The sequence below is a fragment of the Schistocerca nitens genome, chromosome 7 (assembly GCF_023898315.1).
Source record: "Schistocerca nitens isolate TAMUIC-IGC-003100 chromosome 7, iqSchNite1.1, whole genome shotgun sequence".
Taxonomy (NCBI): domain Eukaryota; kingdom Metazoa; phylum Arthropoda; class Insecta; order Orthoptera; family Acrididae; genus Schistocerca; species Schistocerca nitens.
Window position 1 is genome coordinate 349,965,708 of NC_064620.1, and position 12,352 is coordinate 349,978,059.

Consider the following 12,352-nt stretch of genomic DNA (forward strand, 5'->3'; position numbering starts at 1 on the left):
TCAGTTTACTTGAAAAACGTTTGTTGTCATCGTAATTTATGTAACTGGCTCTCCGACTTCCAATTTGACAATTTGTGGAAAAATTGTTTACCTCGTTAGTCCTAGTTTCAAACATTGTCTGTCTGACGGAAAACGTAGGCATGAAGGGGTCTGTAAAAAGCAATTAATCGCTATTATAGCAAACTTTTGAATTCACATGATACTTGAATTCTCTATATTGATTCTGAGAGTTTTCTTATTTCTCTTGTTATTTACTGTCTCAATGTCATCCGTGAAAATAAAATTAAAGGCAGTTGGATTAGGTTCCTGATCTATAAACTGTGATTTAATATTCTGCGCTGCTAAATAAATTTTGAAGGTTGTATTCTTTACGTAAAACAGAGTATCGGTGTCAGTCCTAGGATTGACGATAAACTTCAGAAATACAATTACGGAAAAGTGACATATCGATTATGGCTCCTCACCATCAACAATAGTTGTTACCCATAGTTTCATATTTGCTATTTTATCGTCGTTACCCTTTAGAGACCAACCTGATCATTCCACAATGCCATTTTTGACTCGCTTCTTAATATGTCCTATAACTACAGATTTGTCGAAAATATTAACTGTTAAATACGCTTTCCACAAATTAGAAACTTCCAGTTATTCTTCATATCTTGAAACTTACTACCGTTGACTTTCACTGGAGAAAAGATACATAATAATAAAATGAAATCAAAGATTAGAATGTCAAATCATAGTGTGAATGGTTAAAATGAAATGAACTAAAAATCATCTCCTTGTCTAAAAGACGTTATTCTTCCAGAGAACTTCGGCACCTCAAAATTTTTTACACCTCTGATGTTCAGCCACATGTGGACAAATAGCGGGTCCCATGATGCAGCACTGTTTAGCCGTCACAAAATGAAGCCTCAAAAATCAGTCCACATTCCATTTACTGCGTTTCCTTGAAATTATATAAAATATACGTCTGTAAGTAAAAAAAAAAAAAGACGAAGAAGAAAGAAACAAAGCTTGAAACAGCTGATTGGTGAAGCCTCCTTTGGCTTCCACAACAGCTCGAAGTCTGTTGGGCATTGAGCCCACAACTCGAGCCACATAACTAGGAGATTCAAGTAACTCATTCCAAGCGTCATGAATCACATCAGAAACCTGTCGGCGAGTCGACGGTGACTGCCCTTTTCTCGTATTACTCTGACCATTTCTGCCCAGATATTCTCAATGGGATTCGTGTCAGCTCCTTTAGGTGGCCATTCCGTTACAGTAATATTACTATGGTCGTCGACCCGCCTCTTAACCACACGTGCCATATGAATAGACGAGCGATCTTGTTGGAACATGATCTGATCATCGCCAAATCTTGCTGCCACAGCAGGCAACATCACGTTCTCCAGAATTGATATGTAATTGCGCGCATCGAATCTTCCTTCCACTTCCCACAGGAGCCCACACCCTTCGGCCGATATCCACGCCCATACCGTTACCGACTACAAATGGCTCTGAGCACTGTGGGACTTAACATCTGTGGTCATCAGTCCCCTAGAACGTAGAACTACTTAAACCTAACTAACCTAAGGACATCACACACATCCATGCGCGAGGCAGGATTCGAACCTGCGACCGTAGCGGTCACGCGGTTCCAGACTGAAGCGCCTCGAACCGCACGGCCACACCGGCCGGCACCGACAACCTGCCACTCCTTCGGCAACTGTAAATATATTTTCGATTATACCTAGCACATTTAGGCCGGTAAACTAGTACTTTTCCGGATGATGCCGTAGAGAAAACTTTTTGGTGCGTGAAAATCACTCGCCTCCAAAACTGGAGAGGTTTGTCGCCATTTTCAGTAGCAAAAGCAAGGCAAGCTTCTCTTTGGGAAACAGTCAATGTCTCTTTCACAGCAGCGCTTCTTGCTCTCAGTCCACCTTCCCTTACACGAGGAGTGACGGTCTTACTGCTAACATTGAGACCCAAAGTTTGCTGAATTTGTCGTGCGTTGACAAATGGGTGGTTCTCACTGAAACGGCGTATCTGCTGATCCTGAGCTGCTGTTGTTTTGCGGCGACGGCCATGAGGCCTCCCATTCAAGTTACCACTCTCTTCCTTTCGTCTGATCCGCCTGGCTACCGTCGACTTGTGAAGACCCATAGTTCTTGCTATGTCGGCATTTGAAGATCCCTCTGCATGGAGTTCTATTATAGCGCCCTTGTCTGCCTCAGCCAGATGGGCCATTTAGCGTTGACTGAATGATTCGTCGCGGTTAATATTGGCTGCGGAAACAGCGCTGGCAGGAAACAGACTGCCTCCTCCACGATGGCAGCCACAACGCAGTGGCCAAGTATGTGTAACACGGAAATCGATGGCATAAAAGAGAGATCGCAAGCCCATACCCGTGTCATTACATAGTGGAGCAACTTAAAATCTCTAATTTTTCTCAGAAGGGACTGGTCCACTCTTGTCATGTCTTATCCTGATAAATATTACATGAAATGAAATGTTTACGTTTTGCATATGCGGCAGGCCTGACGCAAGAAACATTTCTGAAATATCTGAGGCAACCTGAAGAACACTTCATGAATTTTATCTGTAGAGGGTTGCCTTATAAGAAGGAAAACGTGTTTATCCCCGCTCGCCGTGTTTCCAGGTGGCGCAGTTTACTCGGAGGCATACATAATTCTCGCCGGGCGTAAGAAGCGACTCGACGAGCGAGGGGAACTCGCCAAGTGTCATAGGCTGATTGTCCCGAAACTTTGCTCACAAGGGGAGGCCGCCAAATGTGAAATTCAGATTCGATTCATACTGCGCATAATAAAAGCTCATGGCCAGAGGTGTAATGTGGCAAAGCACCAAGATGCACTTCTCAGCTGTTGTCGAGAAAATCGACAGTTAGAAGAAACCGTTGCGGTGAAATACTCTCTACGATTAATAATTTTCTACAGCGTCGTGGCGCAGCGGTAAGCGCGCGCTCGAGTTCGTAATCCGAAGGTCGCCGGATCGAATCTCACGCCATGCAACATTTTTTTATTATTATTATTTTTTTGTAATTCAAATATATATATATATAAACTATTAATGAATTGCTTATGCATGTTGGTGAAGGCGGATCGCTCTCCAATTGTACCGCCTCCATTTTACCGTTTGTTTAACAGGGTGTACCAAAGCTCTCACGTCCGCACTGATTTTCGACGGTGTTATAAGTTGTGCTAGGGACCGCATCTACCTTCTTTCGAAGTTAGCAGGCAACTACGCTGTTATGCGGCGGCTCGTTTCGGCCCATTCAACATCTGTCCTTCAAGTGTAACGAGCGATTAACGGAGTTTATATTTCATACCTGCCACAGCAAATTTGTGTTCGTGGGGTTTCTATTCTAATTCGAACGTTTGACTTACGCTATACGTATTCGTTTCGGAATATCGTTTCTACGTCTTCCGCTAACTATACGTGGTTAACATTATGAAGACAATTAATAACATTTGTGAAATACAAATTTGTTTGCGGAAAACATAATGATGTTCGAAGTCGCCAGTTTTTCCACGACAAACGACTTTCAACAACTTATTATATGCATAATTGTTGCAACCTGTTGCCGGGAATTATATATATATATATATATATATATATATATATATATATATATATATATATATGTGTGTGTGTGTGTGTGTGTGTGTGTGTGTGTGTGTGTGTGTGTGTTTATACACACATTTGAATTACAAAAAACAAATACTAAAAAAAAAAGTTGCATGGAGTGAGATTCTATCCGCCGACCTTCGGATTACGAACCCGAGCGCTTACCGCTGCGCCACGACGCTGTAGAAAATTATGAATCGTAGAGAGTATTTCACCGCAGCGGTTTCTTCTAACTGTCGATTTTCTCGACAGCGGCTGAGAAGTGCATCTTGGTGCTTTGCCACATTACACCTCTGGCCATGAGCTTTTATTATGCGCAGTATGAATCGAATCTGAATTTCACAATTGGCGGCCTCCCCTTGTCAATGAAGGAGAGGACAAAATAAGCGAACTTGTGTTTCGGCTTATCTGCAGACACTCGACCGTTTCCGAGAAAGCGACGGCCAAAGTTATCAACGCGCTGTTGCTCTAGTGTAGATACATTCTGCAGCCGAGAACGCAATTGAAGCGGTGGCTCAGTGGCTACCGTCGTTCCTTCTTAGCATAGATTCCCGTGTTCGAGACCATATTGGGTTTTTTAATTATTTTATTTTCCTGCCTCTCTATCAGAATTATCTTCGAATGTTTTTTTTCTAATTTATGTTGAAATAATGTTGTCATTACTCGACAACTAACTTTATGTGTAATTAATGAATTAAAAAAATAATAAACGAATGAGACAAGCTGATATAAAATCATCTCGTCTGCCTCATGTATCGTTATATCCAAATGGTTTATCAATGTTAATCTACATTTAGATCCGATAATGGCACCTTTAGTGTGTTGAAACCGGTTATCCAGTAGACAGTATTTAAGCGATCTTGGCTTCTGAATTATTTCTACAACAGAGTGATCGCCCCACTACGCACTGTGTGTTCCCTTTTTAACTTATTTCTTTACACAGTAAATTAACTGACGAATAACGACAACAGTGTTTCATCATAAATTGGAATAAACATTCGTAGATAATTCAGAGAGTGAGGGGGGAAAAAAGGAAAAACCGGGTTTCGAACTCGCAGCGCAAAGTTCCGAAGTCGCTATGGTAGCCGCAGAGCCACCGCTTCAGTTGAATCCTTAACCGCTAAGCGGTATCTACACTATAGCAACAACGCATTGAACACTTTGACCGTCGTTTTCTCAGAAGCGGTAGAGTTTAAGCTTATTTTGTCCCCTCTTTCAATGAGCGTAGTTAAAAGCAAGATCGGGGTCTGACACTTGGCGTGCCCCCTCGTAAATTGCGTGCGTTGGGATTCAGTAGACAGAATGCGTCCACTTTCCTCGACTACTCATTGACATGTTTGGAAACTTTCTTTGTTGTAGTTGCACTTTGCATTATGAGGGCTGGTTTTCCTGATGAGGATCTACTTATGGACTTTGCTCCTAATTTACGTTACTGTGTAGTAGACCTACTGCAACTACTTAAACCGGAAACGTTTGTTTGTTTGGATACTCCGCTTCTTAGTTGCTACATTTCGCTAAAATATTTTCCTTTTTTTCAAAACGGCAAGTTAAGATGACCACTGCAACATGGTAAGATCAGTAACAATTTAATACTTTGAAACAGTTATGTGTGGTGTACGAGGAGTCTACTGTTTTTGACTGAGGAATACATTAAACACGAAAGCTGCGTCCAATAACAATAATTAACTTTCGGTTACATGACAAAACACAAGTCGAAGCACTGTCAGTTCATCTCAGTACCCAGTAAAACTTAAACTGGAAAGATCGAAAACATACTTTTGTGGGGAAGGCAAACGAATGACTGCGTTTTATTGGCCGCACACTAAGAATACGCAACAGGCCAAATGAAAACACTGCCCACACTACGTTTGTCCGTCCACTGCTATAATATCCTTGACAGACGTGATTGACTGTGCACGCAAAAACGTCCAAGGAACGGTAGCACGCTTTGTAATGTCACGAAATAGGGGAGAGAGGATCCCAGATTTGATAATCGAGTTGGGGTAACATTCATGAAAACATATGCGTTTTTCGTTGCCACGAGATCTTTTCACGAAATTTCAATCACCACCATATGTTCTGAATGCCAAAACATTATTTCCTAGGGTACTTACACAAGAAGAAACCATAGTAATAATGTAATTCAAGGCTCGCAAGAAAAGATTTAAGTAGTCCCTTTTCCCGCACACTGTTAATGAGTGGGACGGTAGAGAAATAATCCGAACCTTCTGCCAGGCACGTAAGTCCGGATTGCAAAGAAATCCTGTTGATGTAGTCATGTAGATGTAACAACGAAATTATGTTGTAATTACGACATGTGACTTTCACTTGATCTGAACATCGAAGTTGTTTACTGTTTATTTACTTTTTGTTCATTAATTTCAGCCATATACGACCACCTAGGCGCGTTAAAGTGATATTGAAATAAAGTGTCATGCATGGACCAATAACAATAAGTTCCCACCTACTTGTTATAGTACTGCATTATCTGCCAGCGTCTTCAGAAGTGGATATCGCATACGAAGTTCCTAGGGTGTTTGTAATGGATATTGCAGACGACTTCGACAAAGTTTGAATGTAGCTTCGTAAAAGTTCCGTGAGCAAACGATCTGAGTTGCTGGAGAATACAGTTTATCCTCACTAGACAGTATATATTATCATTATACATGAGGTGAGTAGGGTTTCGCCGCGTTGCGGTGGCCGAGCGGTTCCAGGCGCTTCAGTGACGAACCGCACGGCTGCTTCAGTCGCAGGTTGGAATTCTACCTCGGGCATAGATGTCTGTGATGCCCTTAGGCTAGCTAGGTTTAAGTAGTTCTAGGTCTAGGGGCTGATGACTTAAGCAGTTAGGTCGCATAGTTCTTGAAGCCATTTTTTGACCTTTCGCGTAAATTTTCTTTACATAAACCGTCGTATCTTTTGATTGCGTTGACATAGAAGCTCACTTTTTTACACCAGCAAGGGACCGGTTACAGCAAGAAGTGCGATACATTTCCGCTTATTATGTCCACCCGTTCTGGAGGTAAACGGGTTTTAAGGGTTGGGTAGACCGATAGACGGTCAAGAAAGTGAGACTAGTAGGGTTCCGTTTTTACCGGTTTAGGTGACGAAATCCTAACAACGAAAACACTGAAGATGAGGGCCGCATAAATAACACCCGCTACTCTTTATTCGAAATGTTCTAGTTGCTGTCGATACATAAGCATATTAGTCGTAGCTACGTTTTCGATCCAAATCACGTTTACAGGAATGCAAATAGAATGTATTTGCCTATACACGTGGTAATTCACATCCCAGTATTAATGCCACCGCGTTTTAGAAGTACGAACATTCTCATTGCTAGCTAGCTTAAGAAACACTTCTGCTAATGAACGTTTTCTGGCTGTGGCGAGTCTAGTGGAGAATTCGAAACAATGCAGAATACGTTTGGCAGCTATGTAGCCGTTTATTTCCTGGGGTGGTGCAGAATTATCCTACAAAATTTACTCTCTAATAACAGTAATTTGTTATTTCGATAATCATCCCGAATGATTGTCGCATAAGTGGTGACATAAAGGAAGAAAATTCATGTTTTTGAGTCCAGAAAGCTCTATGCAACAGAAACTGCAGATTTTTATTGCGAAATTGCCGGCTTGTTCATGTCTGGGGTAATAATAGAGGGCTGTTTGCCTAGGTTGTCTGCTAGCATAGTGAAAGGAAGGTCTGGTTTGTTTTCGGTTCTAATCTCTATGGAGGCAGGTAGAATATCAGTAAAGCAATTTTAAGAAATTCTCGCGCACCCAATACGATTTATCGCTACCTTTATTCTGTACTGGCGCTCTGTGGATGTCAATATGACACTCTTGTAGAATTTCATACATGATACTGCCTCCTTTTTCCGCTTCTGTCAATAATGGAATTGACTTAAGTGTGGCACTGAATGATGTTTAAGTGAATTTCGTTATGAATCTTCACGCATTGCTAAATTTGCACACTTTCATGGTAGGTCAGCAATGGTAATCCAGTATGACTGGTCTGAACGTTGACACAGACCGTTTCGCGGGCGAATGCGGATAATATTTTGCTAATTCGTAACGGTCTGTGGTTCTTTGTCTGTTATCTGGATAAGCTGAAATTCTTTTTTATTCGTCCGTTTCATACAAATTAGCGTTTCTTCTTTCAGTTCTGTCTTATGTTTACGTGTTGTATTTAACACACTAATCAGCATTAATATAGTCTTAGAAATTATGGAATACAGTCTAAAAAAGTTCAGATAGTTTGTCAATTTCACGCCTGCGCATAGTATGTTGGTAGCACTTCGTCGCCTTGCCTGTTATGCTGTGTAGCAGACTTTAAAGCCGTGCGGATCAGCATAACGAAAAGGCGAGGGGTCTCGCTCGTTTTGTCCACGACTGTACCTTGCAATAGTCGTGCGCAGATGGAGAGGTCTGCTCTGAAAAAACCAGCTTAGAGAGCTGCTTCAGGCACTGCTTCAAAGTGACGGGAAATACGTGATTTCGAACGTGCAGAGCCGCATGAAACTGTGCTTGGCATGTGAAGAATGAAGAACGTTTATGGGGCATCATGACGGTCGAAAACCACCGTCGTGGAATAGCGCGGCGAAGGGTGTTGCTGCTTCATGATAACACGCGTCCCCAAATCGCAAATTTCGAAACGCAGAAGTTGTAAGTAGGCTGTTTAGGGTTCTATGTTGGTAACGTCATGTAGCGCTCTATATGAAAATCACTGGCTGTGCTGTGTGCAGTCTGTGGCTAGTTTGCATTGTTGTCTGCCATTGTAGTGTTGGGCAGCTGGATGTTAACAGCGCGTAGCGTTGCGCAGTTGGAGATGAGCCGCCAGCAGTGGTGGATGTGGGGAGAGAGATGGCGGAAATTTGAGAGCCGATGATCTGGACGTGTGTCCATCAGAGACAATACATTTGTAAGACTGGATGTCATGTACTGCTATATATATTATGACTTTTGAACACTATTCATTGTTTGTTCTCTATCAAAATCTTTCATTTGCTAACTTTCATTTGCTAACTATGGCCGGCCGAAATGGCCGTGCGGTTAAAGGCGCTGCAGTCTGGAACCGCAAGACCGCTACGGTCGCAGGTTCGAATCCTGCCTCGGGCATGGATGTTTGTGATGTCCTTAGGTTGGAAAAATGGAAATGAAGTCCCATGCTTCTTTACAGAGCGTAGGGGAACGATGCGGGAATCCCGCACCGCCTTACTAGGCAAGGTCCTAATGGAGGTGGTTTGCCGTTGCCTTCCTCCGACCGTAGTGGGGATGAATGATGATGATGAAGACGACACAACAAGACCCAGTGATCTCGAGGCAGGAAAAATCCCTGACCCCGCCGGGAATCGAACCCGGGACCCCGTGCTCGGGAAGCGAGAACGCTACCGCGAGACCACAAAGGGCGGACTTAGTTAGGTTTAACTAGTTCTAAGTTCTAGGGGACTAATGACCTCAGCAGTTGAGTCCCATAGTGCTCAGAGCCATTTGAACCATTTGCTAACTATGCCTATCAGTAGGTAGTGCCTTCAGTAGTTTGAATGTTTTATTTAGCTGGCAGTAGTGGCGCTCGCTGTATTGTAGTAGTTCGAGTATCGAAGATTTTTGTGAGGTAAGTGATTTGTGAAAGGTATAGGTTAATGTTAGTCAGGGCCATTCTTTTGCAGGGATTTTTGAAAGTCAGATTGCGTTGCGCTAAAAACATTGTGTGTCAGTTTAAGCACAGTCTTGTATAATTGTTCTAAGGGGACGTTGCAAAGTTACGCCAACTCGAGCCCTCTCATCTCTCTCCACACGATTATCGCACCGTCGCTTCCTTAAAAAAGGCCTTGAAAGGTAGACGGTTCCTGTCGGACAAGGATGTGGAACAGGCAGTTACGGGCTTGTTTACGCAATAGTACACAGTGTTTCACCAAAAGGCTATCTTCAACCTATTGCGTCAGTGGAATATCGCCTCATTGCTCATGAGGATTTTGCCTGATACGGATGCCAATTCTGAATTGTATGGTCTTCGAACGGAAACATTTTGATGGTCCCTTATACTTTAAGCAAATTGAAAGATAGCGAAAAGTTGGGACAGTGAAATATTTGTGGATTGGTCCTGTTATGTCGATATTTTCTTTCTTCGCGTTACCTACGTTTCTCTCTTAGACTCTGAATAGGGGTTCAATCATGTGCCTCACGTGGCAATACGCGTAGTTTTGAATGCGAATGGCTCATACCACTGTTTATGTGACGAGAGATTTATATTCTAAGCACATTTTCATGCGATTCTACACGTTCGATGTCACCTATTTACCATCACTTTGAAGCTGTATCTGAAGCAGTTGTCTATGCTGTTTCATTCAGAGCAGACTTCTCCATCTGTGCATGACTGTTGCAAGATATATCCGTTTGAGTTTGCTTACTGTAGCCTTCGTCCTTCTCTATAAATTCTGTCCCTCACTGTGCTTTCCATTATAAAACTGACTGTTCATGTACTGGGTGGTCAAAAAGTCAATATAAATTTGAAAACTGAATAAATCACGGAATAATGTAGATAGAGAGGTACAAATTGACACACATGCTTGCAATGAATTAAGGGTTTTATTAGAACCGAAAAAATACAAACTTTCAAAAAATGTCCTACAGATGGCGCTTCATCTGATCAGAATAGCAATTATTATCATAACAAAGTAAGACAAAGCAAAGATGATGTTCTTTACAGGAAATTCTCAATATGTCCACCATCATTCCTCAACAATAGCTGTAGTCGAGGAATAATGTTGTGAACAGCACTGTAAAGCATGTCCGGAGTTTTGGTGAGGCATTGGCGTAGGTCGATCACGATACACTTGCGACTTCAGGTAACCCCAAAGCCAATAATCGCACGGACTGAGGTCTGGGAACCTGGGAGGCCAAGCATGACGAAAATGGCGGCTGAGCACACGATCATCAGCAAACGACGCGCGCAAGAAATCTTTCAAGCGTCTAGCAATACTTTGTTTTTTATTTTGGTTCTAATAAAACCCCATGTCATTCCAAGCATGAGTGTCAATTTTAACCTCTATCTACATTATTCCGTGGTTTATTAAGTTTTCAAATTTATACTGACTTTTTGATCACCCGGTATATCTCAGGTGTACATATTAATACAGCTTATATACTAATATAATTCAATAGGTATTAGAGTTCTCTTCCCAAACTAAAGTTCGGCCGTTTTGGTACAAAACATAAATAACGTAGTAAATAGTACAATTAGCAGTATAATTGGTAGCATTGGTAGTGAAAGAAACATTAATGAATGTGTGAAAGAAACTGGTTGGTTAGTTGATTCAGACAGGGAGGGGAGCGGGCAAACAGCGAGGTCATTGGTCTCATTGGATTAAGGAACGATGGGGAACGAAGTCGGCTGTGCCCTTTCAAAGGAACCGCCTGGGTATTTGCCTCAAGGGATTTAGGGATATCAAGAAAAACCTAAATCAAGATGGCCGGACGCAGATTTGGACCGTCATTCTCTAGAATGTGAGTCCAGTGTTCTAACACGGCGCCATCTCGCTCGGTAGAGAAACTGTGTGCCGACGATTTCTCTTTGTTATTAGTCTTTTTGTTTCTTTATTTGTTTGCTTCGCACAGAGTTAGAACCGCACATATTTCAGTGTTAGTCCACTGTGTATTCTATATCCTCCACAAAATGTAAACTGCATTTATATGTATTAAAATATACTGCTCGCATAACTTCTGCAATTTTATGTAAACAAAGCAGTTACTTTTGTTGCAGGTAAATTTTAAAATCACAAACATTAAAAAATTATATTATTATTGTTGTTCCTTTTGAGTTCAGTAGAACGTTTGTCTTTATAACTAAAGGCAAAAGTGCTCTGTGAATATTGATAAGTGCAAAACTTGTGTACATGAGAAAATGTTTTATATAATCTCGAAGAAGTATCTAAGACATGTTTCATGTGGTTTTGCTTTACCTTTCTTCAGGGAACTGCGTTTCCTAGCGCTATATGACAAATCTGTTTTGTTTTTAATAACATACCTCTGTTTCACGTTGCAAATCAACAGTTTTCGAATAAAACCAGAATTAAATATTGACAGTTCAAATTTTTCCATAAATATTGTTTATTTTTAAGTAACAGTATTTGAGTGAGATTTTTAGGTACAGTTTTTGAGTGAGAGTCAGGAGCATAACTATGTAGGAAAGAAACGTTCCGCAAGTTACGATGCCCGTTACACGTTCTCTCGATCAGTTTCTAGGTGGTTCACCGCTTCCTGTTTCTAGAGGAATCTAATAAGATATTGATCGTACACGCAAGCAAAGTTATGCACACATACAGGTAATGCGATTACGATAGTAACTGACCAAAGCTACTAGGAAAATTACCGCAGTCTACGCCTACCTGCAATAGTCTACAAAGGCCTACGGTAGTTTTACAACTCATAGCAAATATGTATAGTAAAATACAGTAAATATAATAAAATATAGCAAACATGTATAGTAAAACTTAAGCAAGGAAGTATTCTATCTCCTGCACTTTTTAATGTTGTGATGGAGGGAATGAATAGGGCAGTTAAAGATATAGTAAAAGAAAAAGACAAAAAGATGATTTTTGCGGATGATATGGTAATATGGGGTGATAAAGAGGTAGATGTACAGTTACAGCTTGATGAGTGGAAGGAAATAATGATAAGGTATAGATTAAAAATAAATAAAGATATGACTGAAGTAATGG